An 18,518-nucleotide genomic window follows, 5' to 3' on the forward strand; every position below is an offset into this window, starting at 1 on the left:
CATCTTTGCCAACTTTGCTTATAAGCAGAGGAGAACGGTTTAAATATTTTGACTGTTTAAATATTTAAATATGTTTGTGTCTGCGTTAGGAGACTGACCTAACGAAGAGTCTGACATTCAGTCACTATACTGTACTGTGTTTGTCACATTTTTTTTTTGTGTACAATTTCGTACATATTCATGCATGCCTGACGATTCTAGCTTTTGACTTGCATTAATGGGTACATATGACGTACGTTATTCTACATTATTATAGTTGGATTCACATCATACCCTATGTGTCACTGTCTTATTTTTGCTCTGCTACGATTTGTGCACATTAATAGTTTGGTCGTTGTCACAGCAACTGGCAACCAAGCAGCCAAAGCATTCAGCCTGAAATCATGACTGTTAACCGCCAAACCTTTAAAGCAAGCAAACAGTCAGCCCTACTGCCTGCTTGCTGCTCTGTCTGTCTGTTTGTTTGTTTGCTAGTTTACTTGCTAGCCTTTGCTCTAATGACTCTCTGCTTGATCTTTGACCCAATTTTGCAGTAAAAAAAAAAAAAAAAAAAAAAACTTATTTTTTTTTTTGCATTTAGTTGTGGTATAAAGAAAAATCTCTATGGTGTAAGCTTTTCAGCTTAATTTTCTGCTCGAGTCAATCCGCTTTAATGCTGTTGTATATATTTTATGTATTTCATAAATGTTGATATAAAACAAAATCTTTACATACATACGGCGCGAATGCACAGACTTATTAGATTGTTCGTTACATTCGCAACGTAAATATGAAGCGGGTATAAATAAATGACTTTTTAGAAAAATTAAAGATTTTCCGCTTTATTTCACATTTTAAAAATTTTCAATAAAAAGCAAAGAGTGAATACAAGATCTAATGGTGCAACTGAACTGGAGCAGCTAAAGGCGCTTACGGGTAATTTGTCGGTAAAAACGCTCAGCTAGTTCAAAACGCTCTTCGAAACTGTCAATCAATCAGTTTTCCACAATTATTTCTCTAAATCGCAATCAGGATTAGTGCCTTATAAAGGAAATCATTATCACTGCTATCACTACTTTTTATTATTTATGCTTCTCTTAATGGAGACATAAAATTTTTTTAAGAAGAATGTATCCGAAGTATCTAATCTTTATATATTCTCGATCGGGGCGATAGCTTTGATCAGCTTACTAGCATAAACCGAATTACCACCTATTTCTCTAATTGGACTCCTCGACCATAGAGAGAGAGAGAGAGAGAGAGAGAGAATTACATCCCGTTCTCTATTTCTTCCTTCATCCACCATCTCCGTCTTACTTACCTCTATAGAGGACATCATATTAAAAAGGAAAAAAAAGACAACAAATTTCTCCTTTCTTATGCTGTTTTTCTTATCTTTTCCTCTACATTCGCAAGCCATGCTATCTTATTTTAGTATTACGCAATAGGATACTTAGTAAAATGTATATATGTTACGTTTTACGTGCATTATAATGAATTTCTTAACAAAACATTTTTTTCTCAAGTTTTAAAAAGCTTTTAAGCGAGAGAAAAGCAGAAAGAGCAAGTGATGACTATTGAAAGATTTATTTTAATGCGCGGGTAAATTCTTTATTGTTTTAAATTATTGCTATCAGCCAAGCAGATGTAGCTGATTTTGCATAATCTTACTCTACCGCTCATAGGGACAAAAAAACTAAACCATCATATCGTTGCATTAATTATTTTCAACTCTTTTTGTATTTCATTACATCCTTTGTAAATAGAAAATATTTTATGAAAGAAATGCTTAAGCGTTAAATTTTTCTTCTTATCACGATGTGTGTGTGTGTTTTTTTTTTTTTTTCTTTTACTTGCAAGTCAAGAAATGATGATTTTAAGCTCGACGATAGATTTAATGCATACAAAACATGCATGCATGCAAGCAGGCAAGCAGGCAAACAGGCAGTCAAGCTGTTGAATAAGAGATATGCCCTGCAAGTATATATTGAAGGAAAACTACATATAAAAATGTATAAAGAAAAAAAAAAAGAAAAGAATTTGAAGGTGACTTTCTTTACGAATGCATAAGTTGAACTTATGTAATAAGTGTATAAGGAGAGGGTAAAAATTATATATGTCAAAGGAATCATAATGTGCAGGTAAGGAGGGTCGCTTCCATTTAAAGTAGACAAGACACCTAAAATGCTCTTAAGAGGGTTATTAGCGAAATTATGAAATTTATGAAAAACAAAAAAAAAAAAAAACAAAAAAACAGCTTAAGGAGAGTAAGCTAAACAGTTAACATATTTTACATGAATAGCTGCAATCATACTTACATACTTACTTTGGATATGTTTGTATGTGCATTATGATAGTTGACAAACTGTTTCGCTTGTTATTATAAAATATGAGCGAAATTAAGCTTGTCCGCATTCATTCGGAAGCAGTCTTTACGTTCGCTTCGATATTTTCATTAGTGATGAGTAAAGAGCTAAACGAAAAACTATATTTATGTATGTATGTATTTATTTATGTATCTATAAAAATTGGTAAATATACGTCGATATGCAAAAGAATGTATCATCATTCAATATAAATTCATATGTGACAAGTATTGACACATGTCACATAAATCTGTGGGTCATATTGCATTGACATTTATTCTCAGCAAGCGAGGAGTAAGAGAGATATACCAACATTTTAAGTATTTCAGAGCGATTATATTATGAGCACATAAACATAACACGCATATATATATATATATACACGCGTGTGCATATATATATATATGCATTTTTATCTGCATGACAAATTGGTGCATACACACAAGCATATATATTCTTTTCAACTTTGCTTTGCTGCGGAGTGCCAGTGGAGTTATGCAGATGAGTACCAGCTGTTGTTGTTAAGTATTAGCGTGTGAAATATAAACAAAAACAATAAAACAAACAAAAACATTGAAAACGATAACAAGGGGACTGTATGCGTAAAAAAGGAGAGAAAAAAGCAAAAAACAACAGAAATACATTGTAGAAACTTTCAAGCGAATATTAAATATACTCTTGTCATAGCGATGTAAAGCATTACAGTAAACACTTTTATGATACCTTGAAAATTATTTTTGGTTTAATTTGAAACGAAATCAATTTGATGAATACGAAAATGTATTATCAGAAACTACAAGTAAAATTATTTCCAAAAAAGCTTAAGTGTAGCGTGTCTAAAAAATAAGATTGAGGTGAGTTTCAACAAATACGAACGCAACGTCAAGTTTCCAACAAAAACTTAACTTATACGCAAATGCAACGAAATAAAACAACAAATTCGATATGGAGATAAATAGGCATACACATAAACTACACCCTATTGTTATTGTACAGGATACATTAAGTTAGTAATATCCGGAATGACTCATGATGGAACGGCTTCTTCTTTATAATGATTCAGGAAAAAGTTCTGAATTTAGGTTTGTGTGCCTGTCTGATGTCTGTCTACATATTTTTGGCCCTCATCTACATGCCGTAATTTAAAAAAGCAGATGATGCACTGACGTCTTTTGAAGAAGGTCCGTGAAAATCATTTTTACAACTGATCCCCATGTATTTCATGATGCCTTGCTTTAAAAAACTCGTTATATGAAAAACATTGCGTTAGGCGGTTATGTTAAAAACACTCCAAGTTTTCATATTTCTTGAGCCTTCCCCGTTATAACGTTCGTTTTGGAGAAATCGTCTTTAATATTTCTAGATCCTACCCCATATAACACTCCCTTCAAAAAAGTCTTTTACTTGAAAACCAATTGCAATTTGTAAGATTTCGTGACAGAGACTGGTAGAAAATAGTATTTCTGCATGCAAATTGCATCTAAAACGTTTGGATCGGATGGGACTATTTTCTAGCCTCCCTTCCATATAAACGCTCCTTTATATGACGACAGAAATGCGTTTTTAGAATTTTATGATGGAAATTGGTATTAAAACTTACTGTTGTATATCTTAAGTATGTAGACCTGTTTCCGGGACCACTTCCCATGCAAAGGCCTTCTGAGAGGTAAGCATTTTTTTGGTAGCAAAATTGAATTCTGTGTAGTCCATGACGAAAAAAGTTTGAAAACGAAAACTTCTTGAGAAAAAGTTGAACTTTATCGAAATTGGGATCATTTTTGTTCTGATTTCGGCTCTCTTTCCATATGAAAAGTAAGCATTTACATGGTAACGAAGTGTGTGTGTGAAGTTTCTGATTGAAAGAAGTGTTTAGGGAACGTGATGTGGCGTACTTTACAGGCGACGTTATTCGACTGTGCTGGTTTTGGTTGCTTTTAGTTTAAGACTGTCTTGTCTGTCCGTAAGAAAAAATGTGTTACATTATATGAAGTTTAAAATAAAATTTTGAGCCATTTTGAATGGAGTTTTGCATCTAATACTACGGTTTCCTAGGTGTGACTTCTTTATTTCAAAATATTCGTCTCGCCGACATATGCACAAAATATCTCTCTTAAGGTCTTGAGTAAGCGGAGCGTTACTTTTCTCGTTGCCCGGCACAATGTGATGGGGCGCTCGAGTCACGAAAACGATTAACATCGATGGCACGCGCAACTATCCCGGAGGAATTTGCTTGTTGTGGTGAAAATCAATTGAAATCATTGCTAGTAAACGCTACCCACGACAACTGATACAATCGAACTAAAAAACGGAAGCAATATGCTATAATGATTTCTCAGTGTTACGGCTTCCGGTCACTTATTATGTAACACGTCCGAGAGACTTTCGGTCTTCTTGATTTATTCACTACTCATTAGTCGGTTTGATTAACAATCGTTTCAAGTGAGTACTTATTGTCCTTCTGATCGTCGCTTCTGTTTTTATGGCGATGGCGAAAAGACGAAAAAGAGAGCTCTAGTGAAAAGCCTTAAAAGGCGAGTCGTTCTTTTGCAAGGAATTCATGCACCGCATGAAACATGAGAGAGGCCGCTTCAAGTGAAGCACAATGCTTCCGTAATAATGCCTTAAACTATTTTCGTGATATAAACGCTTCGTTTTTAATAAAAGAACCGATGACTTAAATGTCATGTCCGAATGTTTATGATGCCCAGTATATGCTCTTTATTTGATGAAATTTCCATCGCACAAAGCCATCAAAACAAAGCCAACATAATATCATATTAAAGATAAAATAAATCAGTTTTTCAATATGACAACAATCCGTCTACGAAGCATTAGTGCTAAACTTAGATGTCGAGAGGGTGTGTGAATGAGTTTAGCCTAAGCTATCCTTTCTAAATAAATCAGTTGGCTTTCCAGCTCAATTTGCAATTCTGAATTGCGGCAAACTTCAACGCATGGTATCTTATAAGTGCAGCTAAATATTATGAATCTAATGTAAAACTTAATATATCCTTTCCGTAGGCGTAAATATGGGAAAAAAAGCTACAACAATTACATAAATATCACTGCCAACGTACAGACATACGCACATATGCATATGCACGGGCAGAGCTATGTCTCTCTGCAACATATCACTCGCATAAATGATGAAATGCAAGCATTTCCTAGTACCAAGAAGAAGAAGAAATGCATACTATATGTAAATATTAAATAAAACCTTAACTAGAATTTTACACGCATATCTAAACATATCTAAATTAAACAGCCGCACATATACACATATGTATATATGCGGATATTCTTTTAATAATATACTGTACCGTAAGCAACAGTTTGTAAACTTTTTATCTGAACAAATCTACGAACAAGTGCATAAGATGTACACATCTAACTACGCTATCTATATATATATGTGTGTGTACAGTGTATGTACAGTCTACATATTATCCTATAACAATGATTATGATTATGAATATATATGTACACATCTCATATCATTATAAATGCACTTATGCAAGCATGCATGTAGATATTTAAAGTAATCATTGTTCATGTTCCTAAAATGATTCTGTTATAAGATGTTATTCTATTATCATTATCATCATTATCATCATCATTATCATCATCATCATCATCATCATAAGCGGCATCGTCACCGTGCATATCGTTCACAGTCTTGCAATAACGCAATATAGTATAATATGTTAGCGCATTTCATACACATCATGCCTATATCTTATCTGTCTCTGTATTTCTTATATAAAAACGATGACAATAGTTAATGTTCTAAATAATAGTGATAAATAGAGTAACATTATTTTCGTTCTCCTTGGCGCCTCTTTGACGGATTTAAACTTTGCTTATCAAAACCGTTTTTTTTTTTGTTTGTTTTGTCTTCGATCCGTAAGTAAACATAAGTCTTCTCTTGCTTTCATTTAAAATTCAAATTAACTCTAATTATGGATAATTAATTATAAAGGAATAAAGGAAACGAATTTATCTTAGGAAAATCGCATTATAACGGTAAAGTAACTAAGCAAAAAGCAAATGCTCACAAGTTTAAGTTAAAATCATGACAGAGTTAATTTGAATACTCTCGCCGAAGCACTCGTAGCGCATAGTAGGAAACTGGAAACAGTTTTAGGGAATTTCTAATTTTTCGAATTTCAAATTTATTTACTTATGAAATTTATTTTTAGGACTCTGCAAGAGAGCGAATAAAAGAACTTGTCAAATTTCATTAGCTAATGCACTTAACCTTTGAAGTTTGCAAAACATTAACGTTTTTTTTTTTTTTTTTTTTCGTAGAACTTATGCAAAGTTTTTGTAGATTCTTGAAAAGTCAATATGTACATATGTATGTACGCATGCACGCATCCATGCATTGATAAATGCATAATTAAATGATTTGTTACAATGCATTTCAAAAACAAATAGCAAGACTTCAACTTATGTATATTCTATGTAAAGATTTATTTTGAAAAGAGCAAAGGTCTACTACCTACAACTATATGCAATGATATTTAAATGTAATCTTAAATAAAACTAAACCAAAAACTCAACAATTTCAAATACTACTTTCCCTTTGCATTCCATTCAAAAATGATTTGCTTGATGCATTTTATTAGATCCTTAGATAGGTAACGCAATCCGGCTTGAGTTTCTACACAACAGGCACAGTTTATGCATTGAGTGCTTATTTTCTTTAAATTTCTATTCACATTCTTTATTTTTATTGTAATTTTCTTATTCAAATAATATACAAACAAACTTTATGGCAAACAGTAAAACAATGATTTTTTTCTAAGCACAACGCACGACCTTGTTTTTATTTATGGCTACATTTTCCATTTCTGTTCAACTTATGCATTCATTTTTCAATGCCTCTCAATCATCAATTAACTTAGCAAAGATGCGAGTGAATGAATCTTCTTCAGCATAGATAGAAATTTAAGCAGTGCACTGCAGTGGGCTGCTTTCACGCTGATAATAAGCCGCATTCTCTTGAGTTTTTTTGCTAAAAGCCACTGTTTATAAGGTCTATTATTATTATTATTATTATTATTATTATTATTTTAATTTTAGGCTAATGAAATAAATTCTTAGACTAAAAAAATACATTGAGCACTAGCAAAGCAGGCTATCGGCTTTAATTTAAATAAATGTACATTAGGTAATGAGCTTAGTAGTATTAATAAAGTAATATATTGAATTGATATTCTGTTCTGAAGTTGATTGTAGAATGTTCAAAGGGTTGATCGTTCCAAATGCAATACTTCTAGCCAAGGCAAAGTTGAGGCAGTCGCAGAGAATGTGCTTTATAGTAAGAGTTTGTCCACAACAGCAGTTTGGTTATAAGGTCTAAAAATGATATGAAATGAGAAACTTATGATGTAGATTGGATAACAAGTGCTTGGATCAGCATAAAAAGACTTTGCTTTGTTGAGGTTTTTTTTTTTTTTTTTTAATACAGAAATTAATAATAGCTTCGCTTGCTTAAACGTATTTTGGCCAATTGTATCTTCATAATATCCATATACACGAATTCGCTTGTAATTCAGACAATATGCTCAATACCAATTTCCAGGAAGACATTGATCCAAGTCTCATCGATCGATTAAATGCAAAGCCGTCTTATTATTGGGTATCAATTTACTTGCAAGCCCTTATTACGTATTTAATACAAGTATTTGAAGTGGAGGGGTCTCACACGTTTTAACATATGTCAAACCACTTAGCCGTTTAGGGGATATGTGATGAAGTGCCAAAAATATATAACTTATTTGACATGTAAAGCATTTCGACCAAAATCCATAATTAAGAAAAAGTGCATTATTTCAGGTAGATACATGGGTATCGAAGAGTCATTCCATCACTTTGATTGGAATATCGATACAATTCTGACACTTAGAGGGCCGATACGAAGCTAAAGTAGCAGGTATAGAAGTTTGAAGAATGGTCCAAATCTTCGCTTCTGAGAAAGCTTACCTTCATTTCTAAGTATTTAAGGCCTTTGTATCCCACTACAATCGCAGCTAGTGTTACCATCCACAAAGGGTGCACCCAGCTATCGTTCCCACGTTGAATTTCCCTACGCTTTAAAAAAATCCTAAGGCTTGCTTTGTTGTATGTGAATATGACGTGATGGTCATCCTGGCCCGTATGATCTCCATAGTTTGGACTACAACGCTCCTGGGTTGTTTGCACTATATGAGGTGCCATTATCTTTCTTTTCGTCCAATTTTTCTCTCATACATAGAACTCAGTATTGCCAAGCAATCAATCATACTAGTGCTTTTCGGAAACCCCTTGTCAACCTCCTTGTAAACCTATCATAAATCAAGAGCACCCATCATAGCAGCTGATTGCCTAGTAGAGAAACTTGCAAGTAGAAGACTCCTGATACTCTTGATGAATTTTTCCTGGTGGATTGATGTCGCCGAGAGCTACAGCTGTAAGTTATTAAACTTTCTTGCCCATACATTAAAGTTTTCACTTTTTAAGATTAGCTCTGTATTTCTGGCACCCAGGCAGGTTAAGCCGATTATTAAATTGTCTTCTACGACGCTTGAGTTTCAAAATGTTTGAAAACACTTTTCTTTTGGTTATTTTTTTGAAATTTTAAGTGTGTTTCAAAAGTAAATTTTTTGCTTTTAGTAAGTAAAGTAAGTAATAAGCTTTTTAATATTAGCTCTCAGTTTTATGGAAAATATTTTTAAAGGTTTTTTATGTTCATAAATTTGTTAAACAATTTTTATTAACTTTTTTTAAACAGCTTAAGTATATCAGAAAAAAAAAAATACCTGTAAATATTTAGATGTTAAACCTTAAGTTAAAATTTTAATTATAAAAACTCGTAAATAACTTCCACTCTTATTTTTTATGAAAATATTTGTAAGATGAAAAAATTTAAAATACAAACATTCATATATATATATATATATATATATATATATGTACATGTATGTATGTATGTATGTACATACATACAAAAATGAATTTATCTATGTATAATGTAAAGGCAAAGATAAATACGCGGATACATATGTTTTTCAGCACCATACACATGTATCTTTTATTGGACTAACCCTCATAGGTACTCTTATCGCGCACGTCTATCTTGAAAACCCCTTTTTTTTCAGTTTCATTTAACGCGAGTTGTCATTTTCAGTTTTCATTATGAAGTGTGTTTCAATTTAATATACTCAAAGAGATTTCGCCCCGCTTTACATTGCCTGCCTGCCAGACAGGCAGTCAGGCAGTCAGCCAGCCAGACAGACAACTGCACGCAGGCAGGATATTATAAATTTCATTTTTATTGTAGATGCTTTTGTAGCTATTTTAATTATATTTGATCCCACCTGTTGTTTTAATGGCCTTTGTTTTCAACTATTGTATATTAAATATTATTATAAATGTAGGTATCATGTGTACGTGTATATAGATGAATGTCATGTAAATATTGTTTTTTTTTTTTTTTATTTATTTATTTATTTTTTTAATTTATTTTTTAATAAAATTTATATTTATATTGACAGATATTGATATATTTGATAGTTGTTTTTTTCTGAACAAAGGTTTTTTTTTTGGTTTTTTTCCTTTCGGTTTGTTTTTTTCTTTTTTACAAAAATAATACTCGCTATGGTTCATTTATAATGCATGGACATTAATCAATAATACAAGCGTATATATTAATTACTTTTATTTATTATAAAGATCATAATTTAATATTCTATTATTTATTTTTGTGGACACCGCTCAAGAGTATTATGACTTAATTAGAAAATCTTTGCTGTCAGCCTTACCAGTTCAGAAAGTAACAAAGCAATCTGGAAAAATATATTTATATCCAAACAAGATAGAATTGATCAGTAAAGAACTTGTAGGCAAATGTACGGTAAAGCATAGTTGGTTGTAGCTGAGTATACTGAATGTTTAATCACTTACACATTGGACATGCATATACTAAGTTGTGGTCACTATCTGTCTCTTCTTCTCTGTACCGAGTACTTTCTGACTATCTATGTTTTACACGTATTGGCGGCATTTGTGCTGCCTCACTTTTCGGAGAAACGTGCTGCACGCGTAAAGCATATCACTTTCATATGAAAAATAGTTTCGTTTTTTTCGTTTTTTCTATTTTTCTTCGGCTTAGATGAAGCAGGAGTCTCTCAAGCACATGACCGTACGTGTAAAGGTTCCTCATTTTTGTTTAGAGCTTCTGTCCAGTAATTGAAAACTCATCTTTCTCTATGAAGAACGTGTGACTTTAACTTGACTTTAACTACAACAAAATATTTTTTTACGTTCAGTTTCGGCATAGGACTTCTTCAATGAAAAGAATTTTTGCACAGAACAAAATTCTTCTTTAAAACGTAATGACAGAAGTTTGATAAATACTCGATCGGGTCTACTAAAGTCTTTTGCGTAGAAGAAATATTTCCTTAGAAGAAGTGACCAAAAAGCCAACAGTTACCATAGAGAAGAAGAGTGAAGTGTTCTAACATCACGTCCATTAGTCGTTAAATAAATATTTAAACGAATTACTAACTGATTACCGTCTAAATGGTATTCTGGATATTGCAACACAATACGCAGGCGCGGGTGACTCATACACATACACATAGATATTTTATTGCTCCCAAGAGAGCCAATCGCATTATGTCGTTGCTAAATCATACATACAGTGATATGATATAATTTAAGAAAAAGAACCATAAGCGTGTCTGTTTGTTGCAATAGGTTTCCCAGCAGACAAACTGCATACGATGTTGCTCGATACTTAGTGAATTACATAAAGGTTTTGAGATGAACGAGGGGGAATGAGTTTGCGAGCTTAGCATCAGATAAGATCTCACAGTTAGCAGCCTGTTAATGAACATTGCATTGCGTTGGTGGTGTGAACGTCCTCAAAAACGCCAACGTTGTCTTTGCTATCATCTAAGAAATCTTAATGATACTCATAATAAGTTTCGTTTGAAGCATAAAATCCTGTAACAAGACTAATCCGCACAATTAGTTTTCGTAGTACACACCTTGCTGCGCAGTCGCTTCAATTAGCGCATTTGGATAGCATAGTACGCTTTCGTATATACAATTTTTTTATTTTAGATGATAGTCGCTGTCTCTCATTTATTATGATGGCAGACTATACTCAAATATCTAATAAGACTTTCAAAATTTGATGATTAGTATATCATTGTTTTGCTTTTACGGTGCGATGATGTAGGCTTCTTGGAGCAGCTTGATGATTTAAAGGGACTTTTCGCTATTCATTTTACAAGCATCAGAAAACTCACAAAAAGAAGATTAAGTAGATGATGGCGTGGTAAATGAATCCTGATGATAAGTGGACTGCAACTATAACCTAACCTTGCTAACATATAACATATAACAGTTGAGCTATTGCAGAAAAAGGTCGCAATTCATGATCTTCTATATATATAGTATTCTCGTGCAATATGCATTTATGTAACACATATAGTCTCTGCCTTTGAATTTTTGCTATGAAGATTGGAATATTAATTGCCATTAGTCGGCGTATTAATGAATTTTTGATTAATTATTTCGTTAAAATTTACATTTAGATAAAAGACAATTCGAACATGATTACATTGTATGCACATAGAAATAATCATATATTTCTTGTAGTCGTAGTGCAAAATGTCAACAAATTCGATAAAGAAAAAATTGGGAAAAAATCTCCAAAAACCACAACATTCACGTAAAACGTTGAAATAAAGAGAAAAAATTCCCCCATTCGGTAAAATACAATGAAATTTATTCTATTATTTAAACCACGCGCGGCATTAAATTACAGAATGCAAAGACCTTTGACCGCAGCATTAAGATAACGAATACACCGAAAACAAATGTTATGTATATGTAAGCACTGTAGTGCTACAAAATCGCTAATGGTTCGAATGCATTAAATAGCCCCAGGGAGTGTACAAGTGAGTGAGCGAGCGAGCGAGCGAGAGTGAGTGTTTTGTTAGTAAATAAACACACTAAACTTTCAAATATATATATATATATATATATATGTGTGTGTGTGTGTGTGTGTGTGTGTTTATATATGGATATGTATCTATTTATGCATATACGTATATATGAAAGCAATGAAAGCTTAAGGAAACCGAAAGTACAGGCATATGTACAATAATGTTTAGTGGGCGTGTGTATGTGTTTGTCTGTCTGTCTGTGTGTGTGTGTGTGTGTATATATATATATATATGTGTAAGTAATGGTCTTCTGTGTATGTGCGGGCGCTAAGTTTATCCGGGTAAATACGGCTTAATTAGGGACCTTAATGAATAGGTTATAAACATGTTGTTACATACAAATTGTGTTTGAATATGTGAGAGGTTATAGTTTAAATAAACGGTGATGTCTTTCTTTGGCTTGTTTCGATTATAAGCAAAACAGTTACAACGAAAATGGAAGTTTTTTAACTAATGCAAGAGATTCACTTTTCACGAAATTTCAATAATTGAATTCCATTTTGTAAAGCATTACGGGAGACATGTTGAGTTTCTCAATTGTTTGCATTGTTAACTATTTTAAAGTACATTCTCTTTGAAATTTTTTGTACATTACACCACCTGCGGTAAGTGGTTCGTGCAATAGTATGCAATCATCAAGAGTACTCGATTCACCTTTTCTCATACGAACCGATTCATCAGAATCATTTTCCAATTACGAATCTGATACAAATTCATTTTCTGAAACGATTTAAGAGTTTTCATTGGCATTTTTGTGGCCGTTGGAACGGTAGTGAATATAGCCCGTAACGAGTTAAATTTGTGTATATTCAGCGAAGAAGAAGATGTGAATCATGCGCATGTTATTGTATACAAAGGAATCGTTTTCTTGGCATGTTAGACCACAGTCGCGTAAATCTTCCGATACAGGGCAAGAGCCACCTACAAGACTTTTGTGTAAATTCGTTATGGCTAAACTTGAAACGATTGATAAAATTAAACAGAAAGACAGAAGAATCTATGCTCATGCATGATGAGGCGTAATGTAATAAAAAACAAACTGAACAAATTTCTATATTTCTCACTGAAGAGTGCTACTAATTATTAATTAATCATTTTGTTATTTTAAAAGGAGAAAGTCTTGGTATTATAAACAAATTATATACGTTTTTGATTGCATCGAGTGTCTGAGACCGTTCGTTCTGCAAGCAAATATAGACACGTTCCCGTCGATTAACATTGCGCTCCTTGAACAGGGCCGTCGTCCTATTCCCACCTACTATTTAGAGTCGACGTATACAGTTCATAATGTTGTTGTGCTAATAAAATCTACGAATTCGAAAAGTAAAAAAGAATATTTCTTGTGAGTATAAAGATAAGTCTCATCATTTATCATCTCTACGATCACGACCTGAACTCGTACGCAAAACAACATTTAAAAGAAAAAAGTGATTCTATCAACAGTTGCCGATTATTTTCAAAATGACATTCTTTTCAACAATGATGAACGAAATTGTTTAAAAAAAATAATACAACTTCATTTAGTCAAGTCATCAACCTAAAGTCTAACAAAAAAATTCAAATTTGACCTCAAAATTGTTTTATTAAATCATTTGGTTTTAAATAAACGAAAACATTACAAAATTGCTTAATTTTTTTAAAAGCCAAAAATGTAGTTATTACCAGTTCGTCTTTGCAACAATCATGCAAATCTCTTACATATACATCGAAAGCAGCATTGTTGTCATTATTGCCATCACGGCTGCATTAGCTTGTAACGCACTAAAAATCATTATCTATTAACATTGTCAACATCATCGACATCATCATTGCAATGCGAATGCTGTGTACATCGAAAAATACGTGGCTGAGCATCAACGTTAGTGTCAAAGAGAACGCCACTATTATCAACGGCGCCACATGCATATTATGTATTACGTGTTTGTTTGATTAACATTTTTGTGTTTGTCTAAATACGCGTATTCAACCACAGGTAACGAAGGGAAAAGTTGTTGTTGTTCTTCACCATGTATTGTGTGATTAACATTGAAATCTAAGCTAAGGTAGCGCCTAATATAAACTGCATTGTGCTCTCATTAACTCTGATAGAACAAAAAAAAAAAAAAGGTTTATTACCAAAAAATTGCACAAACTTGCTAAAATTCTTCAACGCTTGTATGAAATATTTAAATATTTTGTGAAACGAGAGATAGGTTATCAGGGATACGTTGGCAATGTGTATAGTAAATCGACTTTGATCAAGAGGCAAAAAAATAAAGAGGTAAAAAAATAAAACTTTAAATTATTTTTTTAATGCGTTTAGTTCGATCCGCTGTTCACAACAGACACGGTTTAACGAATATGTATAAAACCATACAAGAGTTGTTCGCTTTTGCAACATATATCTGGCGTTGTCATAACAAAGCTCACCATGATTTTACTTTCGGTCACTTCACCATCACTATCGTAGAGAAAAATGTAATTCTTTCATTTATTCATTCATCTATTTATCTAAACAAATTATATGTAAACGTAAAATATTGGGCTATACATAGGCTACATATATTTTTCACTTCGAATTATATAAAAAACAAATACAAACACTAGGGCAAGTGATCAAAAAAGTTATCCGATCTGGTTGATTTTCAATAGTGTTTGTCCTTGATTCAAAACACGTTAGTGTACCAAATTTCATCTAAAAAATAATTCAAAAAATGCGACCTGTAGCTTGAACACAAGTTTACATCGACAGATCTCAGACGGACAGATAGACATGCGAACAGATGGACAGGTAACGATTCTGAATCGATCGGTATAATAACATGTGGGTCTATCTTAAGCTCTTCTCCGTGGTACATATGCCCGCAAAAACTTAATATACCCTGTCCCACCAGTGCTATAGGGTATAAAATATGAGGCAGAATTTGATAGTGTATTAAAAGTAAAGGTTCCAAACAATTTAGGTGCTACTATAAATAATGGCCTAAATTGGTCCGATCATATGAATGCCCCAGCCGGCAAGATGTAAGGTAACCCTAGGCTGCAATATCTCTCAACATCTGTCAAAATTCACTATTTATTAGCTAAAGCATCTTTAGTCTAGCCTAGCCCGCTGTATGCTTGTGAACTATAAGGGGAATGTGATCCTGCAACTCGTAGAAATCTTACTGTATCTTTCAAAAAAGGGGAGATGAACTATGCTTTGATAAGAAGCATAGATGTGCCGAAACTCTCACCTCCCAGCGGTGATCCCCGGGCAACGGCTTCGGCCGGCTAAGAAGAGTTTAAGGTTTTGGGCTGCTAACTCGGCGACGAGTTTCTGATAGATGGTGGAGGGGTTGGCTGGAAGAAGAGCTCTTACTCAATAAGCTAGTTACTACCGAGGAAATATATTGAATGGTATTTAAGTACAATGAAGGTAGTAATCTAGCGAGTGCATGGTAGAGTGCATTAGACTAGTCTACCATGTTCAGTGCAATACCCGAGACCTATATATCTTGAAGAAAAGTAGTTCACTTGGTGTAGCAACCAGGAAAGTATGGAGGATCCGAAGCAAGTACGGTTGTTTTTAACAAGCGCCCAAAGTATGCCAAAGGCTTTGCAAAACAAACTGGGAGCCACGGGGGTCAGGAAGCTCGCCTCACAAAGCCACGTATGCCTGCGGGTATATGATGGACTTTGTCCTTAAGTCGTAACAAATAAATAAATTAATTATACTATTAATGCAAAAAGGAATTGACGGACGGCCTTCCCTTTGGCCGATTGATAGAAAATGTCTGGTAAATTAATTAATACATGCAAAAATGGAAAAGGGATATGACGAATAAGTTTTCCCCTTTTACCTATTTTTACTTTTGAACACATGTCACGGATGCCTGCGGGTAATGGTGGTAATTGATCAACAAGCACAGTGGAAGCCTTATGGCGGAAGCAGTCAGTTGATCAATTTGTGAGTCCTGACTGCTTGGGTGCGGCCCTTCGGGGAGTACTCGTGGTGGTTGTGGTTGGCGAGTTCCTAGCTAAAATGGAACAATTGAGTGCAGCTAGGCCTCGCCATTCACCAGAGTGGGGTTTATTGTTCCATACACAATAAACTGTTCTGGACTCTGGTGCTGTTTAGGCCCCTACTCTGTGGGGATTGTCTAACTCGCCAGGGGGCGTAGTACGCTTAAAAGTGGTTTGGGCCACCGTGGGGTTAAGCCTTACAGGCAGGAACCCACGTTAAACCCTTGCCACAAATTCTGTATCTTTCAAAAATATAGTCACATACGCGTAGACATTGAAGCCTATTGGGAACGAGTGAACTATAGATAGATGAATTGGTAGGCCCGTCTCTGCAACCCTCTGCCAAGTGCTATACCATTGATAAGCAATGGAAGAATATTTAGATTGGAATTGTATAAATATTATAAGCGATTTCGCTTAGGTATAAAGTACGCAGCGAAACCTAAATGTGTTCGTACTGTTGTCCCACCCATTCTATAGTATTATTTTATCGCAACGCAATTAATTATTTATGTATTTACGTTAATATCACAGCGTATATGATGGATTATTTATTTAATCTATCTTTATTTAATTCTCATTTCTCGACGATTGAGAGATTGAATGTAAGAAAATAATTCTTGTTATATTGTCTAGGCATTAAAGAAAGTAAATGCAAATGCATTTATAAATCGTGAAATATTACTTTGTGCTTTTTATACTTTACAAATACACATGTATATATATTTCTTAGAAACAAGAAGCTCAAGCTTAGGTTGTGTAGTAGACTTTATGTATCCGTTCGGATACCATTCGCAAGCCTATCCGGATATTTACAGATGCATCCGATATACGTGTTATTTCCTTTGAATTTTCAAATACTCCGAGATTCTAATATTCGTTTTCCGAAAGTGATTTTCATTTTCGTCTCTAACGACAGTTACACGACAGTTACAACAACTGTGCCGAACGTGTTTTTTTCCTTCTTCCATAATGACTGTAGAGATAAGATATAAATTTTTGTAGAGTTAAGAAATTGCACAACAATATCTGTTCGGGTGCAAAATTCTTGAGCAAATTCCAAGTAAACAGAAACTATTTAGCCAAGCAAGCATCGTAGGTAAAGAATCTTGTGCTGAAAATATTAAGAGTAAGAATTTAGAAGTACATCTATTCAGGCCAGATATGCGAGATCGATGCTGATTGAAAGAGAAAGAAAAAAAGAGAGATATATCTCTCTCAAATCTGGACAATAGCAAGATATAACCCTGATCAACTTCATTCTACTAATAAAGTAAACTTTCCCGGAACGTCTCTCTTTTTATTCATTTTTAAAGTAAAAGCATTGTTGCAGCATTTGTGTCCATGCTACTATTGCATGGCAGTAAACTTTTCCATCTGCATTATCTGCAGTAAATAGTAAAGACGATGAATATATATATGTATATGTTGTTCTTAGTTGAATATTATTCACTCTAGTTTTAAATGGAGATAAACTGAATTTAAAACTATTTCAATTTGTGTAAAACGATTTAGGAAAAAAGTATTTTTCTCTTTATCTTAACCATCACTGACACAATTTTATTAATTTAGTGGTTAGATAAAAATTATTAGAAACAACCAAAAACACTCTAAATAAACTAAACGAGAAAAGTAGAGAGATATAATCCTTTTAAAGAAATCACAAACACAAAAGCAGTTATTCCGGCTTTTTTGCAAATGTATGTCTGTAGGTATATGTTGATTGCACAACGTAATGTGAAAATTGCAAAAAAAAAAAACAAAAAAAAAAGAAGAAACTGCTTTACCGTTATGCATGCTAACACCTAAAAGCTACGATATCTATAACTACATACAAACATATGCATGTACTTTTAACTTTTGCAACAATAACGTAAAGACCGAAAACAGTAGTAATAGAACGTTTTTTTTTTTTTCCTTTTTTTGGATATATATATATAGATATATATATATATATATATATATGATTCTCTTATTTTCTCTTTGTATTTTTACTTTTTTTTTTTTTCTATACTTCATACAGTCGATAGCCATTGTGTTTGTTTACTTGGCTCATTTCATAAAGTCAGCTCAGCAGCGTTCAGCCTCAACCAACAAACGCAAGGAGTACGAATTGAAATTGTAATAGCATCTTCTGTTGGGTTTGTGTGTGTGTGTGTGTGTGTGTGTGTGTGTGTGTGTGTGTGTG

Source organism: Glossina fuscipes, unplaced genomic scaffold (genome assembly GCF_014805625.2).
Source record: "Glossina fuscipes isolate IAEA_lab_2018 unplaced genomic scaffold, Yale_Gfus_2 2, whole genome shotgun sequence".
In the NCBI taxonomy this organism is placed as follows: domain Eukaryota; kingdom Metazoa; phylum Arthropoda; class Insecta; order Diptera; family Glossinidae; genus Glossina; species Glossina fuscipes.